We start from the raw sequence: 12,758 nt of genomic DNA, 5'->3' as shown, positions 1-12,758 counted from the left end.
CACATTTCTAATAATGTACTTCTTTCTTTGTTTTTACAAAAGTATAGATCAGTTGAGGATTAGGAAATTTTTTACTTTTATTCTTATTTATTTATTTTATTTTATTTTTTTAAGAGACAGGGTTCTCACTCTGTTGCTCAGACTAGAGTGTAGTGATGTGATCATAGTTCACCATGACTTCCCCAGCTTTGGGGCTCAAGCAATCTTCCTGCCTCAGCCTCTGAGTAGCTGGCACTACAGGCAGAAGCTACCACACCTGGCTAGAAAGTTTTTTTAAAGATCTGGATGGCTGGGGATGGTGGCTTACACCTGTAATCCCAGCACTTTTGGAGGCCAAAGCAGGAGGGTCACTTTAGCCCAGGTTTAGGCCAGCTTAGGCAACATAGTAAGACACCCCCTGTCCCCAACCTATACAGAAAAATTTTTAAATTAGCAGGGTGTGGTGGTACACACCTATAGTCCCAGCTACTCTAAAGGCTGAGGCAGGAGGATTGCTTGAGCCCAGGAACTAGAGGTTACAGTGATCTATGATTACACCATTGCACTCCAGTCTGGGCAACAGAGTGAGACCTTGTTTCAAAATCGTCATCAACATCATCATCATCATCATCATTTATTGCATCTTTCAAAATAGCTAGAAGAGAAAATTTGCAATGTTCCCAACACATAGAAAAGATAGTCTATGGCCATACCACCCTGAACGTGCCCGATCTCGTCTGATCTCAGAAGCTAAGCAGGGTCGGGCCTGGTTAGTACTTGGATGGGAGACCGCCTGGGAGTATCGGGTGCTGTAGGCTTGGCCAGGCGCGGTGGCTCACGCCTGTAATCCCAGCACTTTGGGAGGCCGAGGCGGGTGGATCACAAGGTCAGGAGATCGAGACCATCCTGACTAACATGGTAAAACCCCGCCTCTACTAAAAACAGAAAAATTAGCCAGGCATGGTGGTGGGCGCCTGTAATCCCAACTACTCAGGAGGCTGAGGCAGGAGAATGGCATGAACCTGGGAGGTGGAGCTTGCAGTGAGCCGAGATCCTGCCACTGTACTCCAGCCTGGGCAACGGAGTGAGACTCCGTCTCAAAAAAAAAAAAAGAAAAAATAAATGTTTGAGTTGGTGGATATCCCAAGTGTTCTGATTTGTATACAGGTATCAAAGTATCATAGGTACCCCCAAAATATGTACAACTGTATCAGTTAAAAAACACACAAAAAAAACTTAAAAACGCTACAGACATACCCTTTTTTAATTTTTCTTTTTCCCTCACTAAATATATCCAATAGGACAAGGTCCTGTGGATTCTATCCCTGAAATTTACCTCATATCTCCTCACCCTGCGTTTTGTCATATTTCCTAACTGAACTTCTCCTAATTGAAATTCCTGTCTCCAGGCACGGCCATCACTTTAACCCTAATCCCATCCCTAACCCTAACTCTGCTGTTAGGCCATCACTGTGCTGTTAGAGAGATCTTTCTTTTTTTTATCTTTTTTTTGAGATGGAGTCTCATTCTGTCACCCAGGCTAGAGTGCAGTGGCATGACCTTGGCTCACTGCAACCTCCGCCTCCTACGATTCTCCTGCCTCAGCCTCCCGAGTAGCCGGGATTACAGGCACACACCACCACGCCGGGCTAATTTTTTGTGTATTTTTAGTAGAGATGGGGTTTCACTATGTTGGCCAGATTGGTCTCGGACTCCTGACCTCTTGATCCGCCTGCCTCGGCCTCCCAAAGTGCTGAGATTACAGGAGTGAGCCACCGCGCCTGGCAGAGAGATCTTTCTAAAATGAAGATGTCCCTCTTCTGCCTAAAAACTCTCACCTTATACAACAAATTCCAAACTCTTTGCTGAACTTTTAAAGCCCTTTGTAACTGAGTCCAGCCTACACTCCTGGCCTCATCTTCAGCCCCACTCTCCAAGTCACCCTAAGCCCCAGCCACACTCAACTGCTTGCTACTCTTCAGACACATTATGAAACTTGTTACTCCATGAATAATACTCCATGGTGTGGTTCACTCTGTCACCTCTGCCCTGGAATGCTTCTTCCTCCGTGTGTAACTGGCACTTTCATCCTTCAAAGCTCAGCTCAGGTCATTTCGTTTTTGTATTTTCTCTGACATTCCTCCTTTTTTTTTTTTTTCCAGATATAATTACTCTCTTATCTATATATCTCTCTTACTTTATATCTATACTTATATACATATTTCACAGGGTTTCACCATCTTGGCCAGGCTGGTCTCGAACTCCTGACCTCGTGATTCACCCGCCTCAGCCTCCCAAAGTGCTAGGATTACAGGCGTGAGCCACCGCGCCTGGCTATGTCAGTATTATGAGTTAAGACATTCTTTTGTTTATTCATTTATTTATTCATTCATTTCTTGGGAACCACATGCTCCAAGCTCTCATTATCTAGTTAGTGGTGACTAAGATAAAGAAGATCACAGCCATCATAGAACTTACATTACAATGTAGGAGACATAAAACAGAGTAATAAACCAAAGCAAGCGAGTAAACAAACAAGAAAATTACATGTGTAGATTATTGCTAGGAAAAAAATCTGAACAGACCGATGAGGAAGAGTCTGTCTGCAGAGACCAGCCTAGACAGGGGTGTCAGGAAGATTCCCTGAGAAGCTGACACTTGAGCTGAGATTTGAAAGATGAGAAGTGCAGAATGGGACTGACTTGTTCAAGGAAAAGAAAAAAAGACCAATATGGCTGGAGCAGAGTGAGCAGGGCTGAGCAGTATAAATCAAGTTGGGAAAATGGGCCCCAGGCTATAGGACCTCACTAGGATACAGTAAGGAGTTTAGCTTTTACTCTGAGCAGTATCAGCCCTTCAAGAGTTTTAAATAAGGGAGTGGATTGGATCCAATTACAATGTTAAGAAATGTGCATTTGTCCTTGTAGAGAGTGGATTAAAGAAGAGCAAGAGAGAAGATCAGCGAACAGATGAAGGGATTATTCTAGAATTGTAAGCCAGAGGTAATGATTGCTTGCAGGTAGGAGGGCAAAGGTGAGGACAGAGAGAAGTAGATAGATCAGAGATGTCATCTGAAGGTCAAATTAAAAGGCCTGGCTGATGGATTAAATGTGTGTGGAGCTAGGGGGAGATAAGGGAAATGAAGTAGTAAGAACTACCCTGAGCCAGGCGTGGTGGCTCACTCCTGTAATCCCAGCATTTTGGGAGGCCAAGGCAGGAGGATCACTTGAGCCCAGAAGTTTGAGACCAGACTGAGCAACATGGCAAGACCTTGTCTCTACAAAAATTAAAACCCATGCACCTGCAGTCCCAGCTACTTAGGAGGCTGAGGTGGGAGGTTTGCTTGAGCCCAGGAGTTTGACACTGCAGTGAGCTATGACTGTACGACTGTACTCCAGCCTGGGTGACAGAGCAGGACCCTGTCTCAAAAAAAAAAAAAAAAAAGAAAAAGAAAGAAAGAATAACCCCTGATGTTTTGGGTTGAGGGTGGACATTGGTGGTATGAATTAAATTGGTGAGGGACCCTTTGGGACCAGGTTTTGTGTAGTGGGCTGGAGGAGAGGTAGCAACTAGAATTAAGAGCTCTGGGCCGGGCGTGGTGGCTCATGCCTGTAATCCCAGCACTTTGGGAGGCTAAGGAGGTGGATCACCTGAGGTCAGGAGTTTGAGGCCAGACTGGTCAACATGGTGAAATCCCATGTCTACTAAAAATACAAAAATTAGCTGGGTGTGGTGGTGGGTGCCTATAATCCCAGCTACTGGGGAGGCTGAGGCAGGAGAATTGCTTGAACCCAGGAGGCAGAGGTTGCAGTGAGCTGAGATGGCGCCACTGTACTCCAGCCTGGGCAAAGAGCAACACTCTGTCTCAAAAAAAAAAAAAAACAAAAAACTCTGTTTTGGATGGAGATGCATATTAGACATCCAAGAGAAGCTGTCGAGAATTAGTAAATAACTAAAAAGTAGAAAAAGAAACTGAGGCTAGAAACAGTTATACAGGTACCAAGTTTTAGGATCACCCAAGTCTGCCCGACTCATAAACACTAAGCTAAGCATATGCAAATTGGCAATTTTTTCTTTCAGGTATAATTAGAAAATAAGTACAAAACATTTGGGAATAGAAAGGTAAAATACATGGTTAAAAAAAAACTTTTTTTTTTTTTTTTTTTTTTTTTTTTTTTACTGTTTTGAGCTTTTTTTCCCCCGGCACAATCTTAAATGAAAGAAATGAAAATAAAACAAAATAACCTCTGTCCTGGGATGGAGTTAAGAATACGCAACTCTGGAGTAGGCTGGGTTCAGTTGATGTCTCTACCACTTACCCTTGTGTGACCTTGAATAGGTTCTCTCAAAGCTTTGTACCTCAGATTCTGATCAATAAAACATTTTAAAATACCAGCCGGGCGCAGCAGCTCACGCCTGTAATCCCAGCACTTTGGGAGGCTGAGGCAGGTGGATCACAAGGTCAGGGATTGAGGTCAGGAGATCGTGTGACTAACATGGAGAAACCCCGTCTCTACTAAAAATACAAAAAAAATTAGCCGGGCATGGTGGCACGCGTCTGTAATCTCAGCTACTCGGGAGGTTGAGGCAGGAGATTCGCTTGAATCCGGGAGGCAGAGGTTGCAGTGAGCCAAGATCGCACCACTGCACTCCAGCCTGGGTGACAGAGTGAGACTCCGTCACAAAAAAATATGTAAAATGATGCAACCAATGTGAGAAATAGTTTGATGGTTCCTCAATAAGTTAAACATAGATTTACTATATGATCCAGAAATTCTACTCCTAAGTATATATCCAAAATAATTGAAAACAAAAACTTGTATACCAATGTTCATAGCAACTCTATTTTGAAAATAGCGACATGGTGGAAACAACCCAAATGTCCATCAGTTGATGAATATGTAAACAAAATGTGATATATCCATATCGTAGAATATTATTCAACCATAAAAGGGGATGAAGTACTGATACATGCTATAACATGGATGAACCTGGAAAACATTATGCTAAGTGAAACAAGTCAGATACAGAAGGCCATGTATTGTATAATTCCATTTATAGCAAATATCCAGAATAATCAATAGAAGAAGAAAAGCTAAATATTGAGCTCTTGCCACATGCCGGGTACTGTCAGAAATTTTTTAGATATATAAACTCATTTAACCTTTGTAAAAACTGTTATTACTCCCTCCCATTTCATAGACTTCAAAATTGAAGTACAAACCTGGGACTTTAAATAGTCTGGTTATACAGCTTATGTTTATAATGACTATATAACCCTGAGTAAAGACATTCAGATTTCAACTTCTTCTTCTTTTTCTTTTTTTTTTTTTCGAGAGGGTCTCACTCTGTTGCCCAGGCTGGAGTGCAGTGGGGTGATCTCAACTCACTGCAACCTCTGCCTCCAGGATTCAAGCGATTCTCCTGCCTCAGCCTCCCAAGTAGCTGGGACTACAGGCATGAGCCACCATGCTGGCTAATTTTCATATTTTCAGTAGAGACAGGGTTTCACCATGTTGGCCAGGCTGGTCTCAAACTCCTGGCCTCAAGTGATCCGCCCACCTCGGCCTCCCAAAGTGCTGGGATTACAGGCATGAGCCACAGCACCCGGCCTGAAGCTGCAGTGAACCGAGATTGTGCCACTGCACTCCAGCCTGGGAGACAGGGCAAGACCCTGTGAAAGAAACAAAGGAAGGGGAGAGGAGGGGAGGGGAGGAAAGAGAAAAATATAGGACTTTGGGAAATGAGCCATACAAAAATTAGAGTGACCATATTTTGAATCTTTTCATAGGAATACAACTTGGAATCCAGCAGGCAACTTAGTTTCCCCAAGACTAATAAAATAACATTTTGCTCCTTACTTTACCTCACAAATTGAATTTATAAGGAGATAATATTTCCTGTGAGATCACATATAACACTCACAAGGCAAGACATGTATGCATTGGAATTTAATATAACTAAATTTCAGAGATATTTGTAAATGTGGGCTCAACATGTAAAAATTGATTCACTTGCAAATGGGCCAGTCTATCTGTAAGGAAAGACTGGAAGAATTTTGTAAATCTGTGGGATGTGGTTGGGGACCATAGAGAAAAAATCAGAACTACAAAATGGCAAAGTTGATTTCTAACATTCATTTTTAGTTGGAAATGTATGATTTCAGAAGCAAAATAATAAAATAACTTCACTGCTGCATTAAATCAGTGAAAGCATCATTTCATTAATTTGTTTCTTTGTTTACTATTTTGTCAACTTATAGGTGTCAGATGTATTTAATTTTAATTCAAAAAGTATTCTTAAAATAATTTTATTCTTCTTCAGATTCCGAGTCACCATTTTTCTATACTGCAATATCTGTGTTAATCCATAGAGCCCTTACTCTTTGTGAAGTACTATTTCCATGCCTACATACTATACATATAACACAATTTAATGAAGAAATCAGGATTTGTAATCATAATAATAATAGTTTTTCTTATGTCACGACCAGGACTTGATATAGGTCATAACCAGGAGATATTTCCACTACTTTAAACATATTAACTCAATTAATTGTTGAGACACTCTATTGAGGTAGATACTATTGTCATCTCTATTTCATGGATGAGGAAACTGAGGCAGACAAGGTCACCTAGCTCAAGTAAAGGATGAAGCTGAAGTTGGAATGAAGGCAGGTGGCTCTGAGGACCATGCTCATACCCAAGGTCTAGAAAGACCTGACTTAGATTCTGGCTCTCAATATACAGCTGAATGGCTTGAAGAAGTCCCTTAACTTCCTGGAGCATTGTTTCTCCATTTCTGAAAAGGTAATTCTAATAAACACCTCACAACTTTTTTGTAAGAGTAAAATTAAATTGTGTGTGAGAGCACTTTTACAAACAGTAATGGGATACCCAATTATGGCATCTATTGTTTTGTTAACATGTAAAGCTAAAAACTGGATGAGCTGTTTACAAGAGGAAAAAATTGAAAATAAAGAACAAAGGCAACCCTGATAATATCTAGACTCTCTATTTGATTAAAACATACGTATTCCTTGTTAGATACTTTGTCTGCATCAGACATTAAACAAGTAATTAGATCATATTTTCACTCTTCGCTCCTGTATTACAAGAGGAGAAAACTTAAAATAACACTTTCAGAGACCTATTTTAGCTGAAACAATAATTGATTTTAAAGTCTAGGAGAAAAGGCTCTGGCCAGGTCAAGGAGGGTTTAGAACATGCCATTTGTCAACTGCTGTTGACAGAGTGCCCCATGGGAGAATGCAGCCAGAGACTCAGCCCAAGCAAGTACCCCAGAAAAGTCTCCTAGAAATTTAAGCAAGAGACTCTGAGCTAGAAACTTACCATTGTTTTGTTACATCTTTCCAAATCAAGAATTCTTGAGCACTTTCCATTATTGTCCTTCGTCTTAAGGGAGACAATATATTGTTATTGTTGTTTTTCGTTTTGCTTTTTTTTTTTTTTTTTTTGAGATGGAGTCTCACCCTTGTCACCCAGGCTGGAGTGCAATGGCACAATCTCGGCTCACTGCAACCTCCACTTCCCCGGTTCAAGCAATTCTCCTGCCTCAGCCTCCTGAGTAGCTGTGATTACAGGTGCCTGCCACCACGCCCGGCTAATTTTTTTATTTTTAGTAGAGACAGGGTTTCACCATGTTGGCCAGGCTGGTCCCAAACTTCTGACATAAGGGGATCCCCCTACCTCTGCCTCCCAAAGTGCTGAGATTACAAGCGTGAGCCACAGCGCCCAGCCAATATATTGTTGTTTACAAAAAAATAACAACTTTGAAATCAGATACTAATTTAAATTCTAGCAGCTTGGCTTTATTAGCTGGTGGTTCTGGGTCATTATCTCCTTTCCAGAGTCTCTATTTTTTCCTACTTAAAAGGAAGTAATATACTGTTTACCTCAAGAGGTGGTTAGTATAGGGATTAAGTAGGAATAATAATAATAGCAATAGCTAAGAAGTGTTGAATACTTCTAATGTGCTGAGCGCTATGCAAAGTTTTTGTTTTTTGGTTTTTTTTTTGAGATGGAATTTTGCTCTTGTTGCCCAGGCTGGAGTGCGATGGCACAATCTCGGCTCACTGCAACCTCCGTCTCCCGTGTTCAAGCCATTCTCCCGCCTCAGCCTCCGGAGTAGATGGGATTACAGGCATACGCCACCACACCTGGCTAATTTTGTATTTTTAGTAGAGACGGGGTTTCTCCATGTTGGTCAGGCTGGTCTCGAACTCCCAACCTCAGGAGATCTGCCCGCCTTGGCTTCCCAGAGTGCTGGGATTACAGGTGTGAGCCACCACGCCCGGCCACAAAGTTCTTTACATATGCTTCACCTAGTTAATCCTCACACTACCCTATGAGAAAGGTGGCATTGACTCTATTTTATAGGTGAATACACGGATGCTTCATGATGATAAGCAGCTAACAAGTAGTGGATCCAAGATCAATGAAACAACCACAATGACACATAATAGCTATTTGTAAAATTTAGCTCCTTTTCCTTAGTAGCCTTAAAGGAAGATTTCAGGAAGAGGGGACAGTCTTTACTCATTCTTTGGCACAGAACTCAGGGGTCCAACCTCCTTTGGGAACCTGCAATGGCTCCACAGAGAACTTTCTGCCTCTGACTTATTGCCAAGATAAACCTATTTATACCTTGAGATTTCAGACAGAAAAGGTGAAGCAAGATGCGAATATTGAAAAACTTTAAGATAGCAATCCTCCAAGCATGTTCATCAAGTGAAGTAAAACATCCTTGTCTGTTTTCATCTCTGAATCACTGAAGAAATTTAGTGCTAGAAGCCAGCTGTGACTTGCCTGGCAAAGTCCTGATCAATTTAGTTTATGTCCCTAGTCTGCCACTGAACCTATTCTCATTTCTACAAAGGGTGAGAGGCAGGCTGGTGAGGTAGGATGATGGACTTGAGGATTCCTGACTCCAATTACTTTCTAGCTGGATGTCTTTGAACCAGTTGCTTAATTTCTCTGAGGTCCATTTTCTTATCAGTAAAATAAAGATAGGAAAACTACCTACCTCATCAAGTTGTTAAAAGGAGTAAGAAGCCAGGTGCAGTGGCTCACGCCTGTGATCTCAGCACTTTGGGAGCCCGAGGCGGGCAGATCACTTGAGGTCAGGAGTTCAAGACCAGTCTGGCCAATATGGTGAAACCCTGTCTCTGCTAAAAATACAAAAATTAGCCGGGTGTGGTGACGCGTGCTTGTAGTCCCAGCTACTTGGAGGCTGAGGCAGGAGAATCTCTTGAACCTGGGAATCAAAGGTTGCAGTGAGCAGAGATCACACCATTGCACTCCAGCAGCCTGGGCGTCGCAGCAAGACTCCAACAGAAAAAAAAAAAAAAAAAAAAAAAAAAAAAAGAAGAGTAAGTGAGGTCTTTCTGAATGTTGAATCCAACAGAAAGCTGACTTTTTCTTTTTTAGGCAAGGATTTGTTCTGTCACCCAGGTGCAGTGGCCCAATCACAGCTCATTGCAGCCTCAACCTCCTGGGCTTAGATAATCCTCCTGCCTCATTTTTTTGATACTTTTTTGTAGAGATGAGGTCTCACTATGTTGCCCAGGCTGGCCTTGAACTCCTGGAGTGAAGTGATCCTGCGGCCTCGGCCTCCCAAAGTGCTGGGATTACAGGCATGAACCACGACACTCAGCCGAAAGTTGACTTTTTCTACAGTCTAAAGTTTCCCAAGGACTATTCTGGGCTTTCACCATAAAATCTAATGCCCCTGGGAAGTCTATGCATGCACACGTCTCAAATGCCCCCTCACTGTCTAGGCTCCAATACTTCCCAGAATACAGTTGTCTTTTCTTGTGTATCATCAATCATTCATTCATCCAGCAATTTTTTTTTTTTTTCAGGGATGGGGTCTCATTATGTTGTCCAGGCTGGAAAGCAGTGGCTATTCACAGGCACAATCACGCTACTGATCAGCACAGAAGTTTTGACCTACTTCATTTCCAAACTGGGCTGGTTCACCCCTCCTTAGGCAACCTAGTGGTCCTTTACTCTCAGAAGGTCACCATACTGATGTCAAACTTAGTGCAGACACCCAACAGGTATAGTGCACTACAGCTCAGAACTTGTAGGCTCAAGTGATCCTCCTGCCTTAGCCTCCCAAGTAGCTTGGATTACAAGCATCCATCACTACACGATCCAGCAAACATGTTATGAGCCCTTGTTATGAGTGGGGACCTGGAATGAATGCTGGGAGTACAACTATAGAACTAGACTGACACCGTCCTTGCTGCCAAAGACCCAGAGGTCTAGTGAGGGAAAGGACATGATAATTCTTGGTGTCCATGTGAGAGGGAAGGGCAAGGTGTAGAAATGCATATAATGGGGACTTTACCTAGACTTGGATGGTCACAGAAACCTGTTTGAAGAAGTTAAATTGTATTTAGAGAGTAGCTCTAAAGGGATGTGGTATGTAACATTGTGCAAATGACATCTCTCTATCTCTCCTTTTTTTTTTTTTTTAAATAGATGTGGCAGAAGGCTATAAGGGTCATATTATTTGCCACAAAAAAAAAAAAAATAGTCCCACTGGAGATACTCTCAAAAGATTTAGAAAATCTCACTCCAACAGATTCTCTTTTCCCTACAACCTTCTGAAGAAAGAGCCTTTTTGTTTTCCAGGGCCCAAGGAGTGAAATATCCCAGCAATCGGTTTGTAGAACAGGGAGGTGCCCATGAAACAATTCCCTGAGAGTAATATAGAAATTTAAAGAAAGGGTAAAGAGGCTGGGCATGGTGGCTCACGCCTGTAATCTCAGCACTTTGAGAAGCCAAGACCGGCCGGTCATTCGAGGCCAGAAGCTCCAGACCAGTCTCGCCAACATAGTGAAACCCCGTTTCTACTAAAAAATACAAAAATTAGCTGGTGTGGTGGCACACGCCTATAATCCTAGCTACTCAGGAGGCTAAGGCACGAGAATCGCTTGAACCCAGGAGGTGGAGGTTGCAGTGAGCCAAGATCAAACCACTGCACTCCAGCCTGGGCGACAGATCAAGAATCCATCTCCAATAAATAAATAAATAGGTCAGGCACAGTGGCTCACACCTATAATCCCAGCTCTTTGGGAGGCTGAGGAGGGTGGATCACCTGAGGTCAGGAGTTCGAGACCAGCCTGGTGAATATAGTGAAACCCCATCTTTACTAAAAACACAAAAATGAGCTGGGGTTGGTGGCAGGTGCCTGTAATCCCAGCTACTTGGGAGGCTGAGGCAGGAAAATCGCTTGACCTGGGAAGCAAACGTTACAGTGAGCCAAGATCATACCACTGCACTCCAGCCTGGGTGACAGAGTGAGACTCAGTCTCTAAATAAATGAATAAAATAAAAATAAATAAATTAATGATGGAGAAATTCTTCCTAAAGAAAGGGTGGAATTTAAAAATTACCAGTCTGGCTGGGTGCGATGGCTCACACCTGTAATCCCATCACTTTGGGAGGCCAAGGCAGGCATATCACCAGGTCAGGAGTTCGAGACCAGCCTGACCAACATGGTGAAATCCCGTCTCTACTAAAAATACAAAAATTAGCTGGGTGTGGTGGCGCGTGCCTGTAATCTCAGCTACTCAGAAGGCTGAGGCAGGAGAATCGCTTGAACCCGGGAGGCGGAGTTTACAGGGAGCTGAGATTGTACCACTGCACTCTAGTCTGGGCAACAGAGCAAGACTCCGTCTCAAAAAATATTTTTTTTAATTAAAAAATTAAAAAATAGTGGCGCGGTGGCTCACGCCTGTAATCCCAGCACTTTGGGAGGCCGAGGCGGGCAGATCACGAGGTCAGGAGATCGAGACCTTCCTGGCTAACACGGTGAAATCCCATTTCTACTAAAAATACAGAAAAATTAGCCGGGCATTGTGGCAGGTGCCTGTAGTCCCAGCTACTCTGGAGGCTGAGGCAGGAGAATGGCATGAACCCAGGAGGTGGAGTTTGCAGTGAGCCGAGATCGCGCCACTGCACTCCAGCCTGGGTGATAGAGCAAGACTCCGTCTCAAAAAAAAAAAAAAAAAATTAAAAAATACCATTCAGTGGACGGGCACAGTGGCTCACACCTGTAATCCCAGCATTTTGGGAGGCCGAGGCTGGCAGATTACCTGAGGTCAGGAGTTCCAGACCAGCCTGGCCAACATAGTGAAACCCCATCTCCACTAAAAATACAAAAATTAGCTGGGCATGGTGGCATGCACCTGTAGTCTCAGATACTTGGAAGGCTGAGGCAGGAGAATCACTTGAACCCAGGAGGCGGAGATTGCAGTGAGCCGAGACCATGCCATTGCACTCCAGCCTGGGTGACAGGGTAAGACTCTGTCTAAAAAAAAATAACCATTCAGTAATCCCCAGTAAAATAGCTGATTCAGCCAATGATCACCAATAGATGCTAAAACCATTAGGTGAAAAGTTGTTGTTCAAAAACAGGTACAAAAGTTTCTTAGAATGGAAAGGTCTGATAATTATAAACTTGTCCAAATGATCAAACTTGAAGTTGCTGAGGCAAAATCTTATTTATATTTTAAAATCTTGTGTTCTAAAAAAAATTTTAAAAATTAAAATAACAACAAACTCTGTGTTCTTCCTGTAGACATTTAGTAAGAACTCCATATCACCTATGAAGCATTTTTTTCAAAAAATTTTAAGCTGGCCGGGCGCGGTGGCTCATGCCTGTAATCCCAGCAGTTTGGGAGGCCAAGGCAGGCAGATCACCTGAGGTCCGGAGTTGGAAACCAGCCTGACCAACATGGAGAAATC

At 42.8% G+C, this 12,758-nt stretch overlaps 1 non-coding gene across 1 annotated transcript; it reads left to right on the top strand.

Annotated features, from left to right (window-relative positions):
* The first annotated feature begins 678 nt into the window (after positions 1–678).
* On the top strand, positions 679–797 carry LOC129034287 (5S ribosomal RNA). Its single transcript, XR_008501795.1, has one exon. It is a non-coding gene; the product is annotated as a 5S ribosomal RNA (ribosomal RNA).
* The last annotated feature ends 11,961 nt before the right edge of the window (positions 798–12,758 follow it).

Source organism: Pongo pygmaeus, chromosome 2, assembly GCF_028885625.2.
Source record: "Pongo pygmaeus isolate AG05252 chromosome 2, NHGRI_mPonPyg2-v2.0_pri, whole genome shotgun sequence".
NCBI classification, from domain to species: Eukaryota; Metazoa; Chordata; class Mammalia; order Primates; family Hominidae; genus Pongo; species Pongo pygmaeus.
Note: the sequence above shows the minus strand (reverse complement) of the source record. Positions and strands in the feature narration are given on the sequence as shown.